Source organism: Propithecus coquereli, unplaced genomic scaffold (genome assembly GCF_000956105.1).
Source record: "Propithecus coquereli isolate 6110/MARCELLA unplaced genomic scaffold, Pcoq_1.0 Scaffold269, whole genome shotgun sequence".
Lineage (NCBI taxonomy): Eukaryota > Metazoa > Chordata > Mammalia > Primates > Indriidae > Propithecus > Propithecus coquereli.
This window is the reverse complement of record NW_012148274.1, coordinates 1,711,951-1,714,067: the sequence shown is the minus strand read 5'-3', so window position 1 is coordinate 1,714,067 and position 2,117 is coordinate 1,711,951.

The following is a 2,117-nucleotide window of genomic DNA, read 5'->3' as shown; positions in this document are numbered from 1 at the left end:
TATCATGTTTTTTCTTCCTTTCTCATTAAACATGGGAGAAAAATAGTGGCTGTTGGTTAGAAATAGTGAAGTCACAGAGGACAAAGCACTGAGAATAATTTCGTTGCGAGATGAGAGGAAACACGGAGCACTGACGAGCCACAGCGCAGGCGTGCGGCCAGCGGGGACTCGGCAAAGGCAGAGCTGGCGTATTTAGCCCAGACGCCCCCGTGGATAGAACATAAACATCCCACTCGTGCTCCGAACAGGCTTTGTGCTAAAGAGAATGTCTTCGCATGTCCCCAGCAGCCAAGAAGACTTTTGCCAAATTTTGCTTTTTTACAGAAGTAAAGCTTTCACTGTAGAATGAAAGCAATGGGTTCTTTCTGCAGGCATAAACAATGCTATTACTGAATAGCATAGTTGAATGTAATTTCCACTCTCCTTATCACACACACACGCGCGGATGCTCGGATACCCCGTGGGGGTGTGCACGCACCCCTCCCTTGCCAATCACAGAGCTGTGTGTGAAAGAGAGCTAGTTCTGAAGCTAATGGTGACGACCTTACTACACACCACCCCAGACTTGGGGAAATTCAGTCAACCTAAGTCTCAGCAGCTGCGAGTGTAAAGCGAGCCCACGAGAGCGGCTTCCACAGCGCAATGAGGAAAGGACGACCAGGCAGGCCTTTCTCCAGGCTGGTGTTTCTAAGCCAAGAGCCAAACTTCGGCTACTGGCAAGCAGACTTCCTCTGCGGGCTTTTCCTCAGTGGAAACTGCAGCATGTTTATGGTCCCGGGGGTCCCGGGCTCAGGAACCGGGGCAGAAGAGGAAGAAGGCCTGTCGCTGTACACGTCCTCCCATCCGTCACAGTTCTTGTTTTCTGGTGAGCCGCGGTTAAAAGGAAGGCAGCGCGCAGCTACCTTTCAGGGGAAAGAAAAACCGCAAAGCGCAACCCGCAGCCTTAAGGATGTGTGTGGGGGGAGAACACCCAGGTGGGCGCTTTGTCCCTGAAGCCAGCTGGGTCTCGGGAAGCTTAAGCAGCTGAGTTAGGGACACAAGCCTCGGGCCACAGAAGGTGAGAGGAGAAAAAAAAACCTCCCTCTTCATTTGCTATTAAGTTTCCACCTGTCAAAGCGTGTCTTTCTGCTGGGCCTGGTGGCTCACGCCTGTGATGTGGGCACTTGGGGAGGCTGGGGTGGGTCTAGAAAACGCATCTTTCTAGATGCCCTTTACCGGCGAGTTCTTTTTTTTCCCCCAGAGATAGGGTCTCACTATGTTGCCCAGGCTAGTCTTGAACTCCAGGCCTCAAGGCATCCCCCACGTCAGCCTGGAAAGGAGCTTGGACTGAAGCGCAAGCCACCGCGCCGCGCCCTGCCGGCAGGTGCTCTGAACCCGGCGCCGTGCAGAGTTTAGTGAGAAACAACACGATTACACTCGAGACATGGAAGATGCGCGAACCGCGTGTCTCTCCCGAGTCCCGTCTCCGAGGAGGTGCCGGGAGGGAACTCGGCCCGGGGCTCACGGGAGCGAGGAGGAGACGGCGGGCCTATGGGGGTGGCCCTGTTGCCACCCTGTCCCAGCCCGGAGCTCTCTCTCTCTGCTCTTTGTCGGCCCTTCTCTGGTCCCCTTTGCTCACTGAGAACAAGGCACCGGGGCAGAACCTCCCGTTGGAAACGCGTCCACGAACCGCACTGCTTCCCCCGCCCCAGGCCGGCCCGCGCTTTTCTCGCACTCGCGACTCCACGTGCAAAAGCTCGCACGTGGGAAGGGCCCCTCTACTTCTCTGCCTTTGATTTCTGCCCCCAACGGGAGGCGAACACCTACTTGAGAAAATGAGAATCCTCATAGTCACAGTGGGTTACGGTTTGGTTTGGGTTCTCATTAGGATTTTTGCGTTATTAATACAGTTTAAATCTGTTACAGGATATTTGGAGAATGGAGAAAGGAGAAAATACTGTAAATAACTTCATGATCCCAACACCCCTGCACTTAGTCTATTTGAATAATGGTGATGTTTTAAGTAGAAAATGGACTCTCCGCTTACTTCTATAATTACCACACTATTTTTGCACTGAGAATGTCTTTTAAGCTAATGGTCCCTTTTTTTTTTGAGACAGAGCCTCACTGTGTTGCCC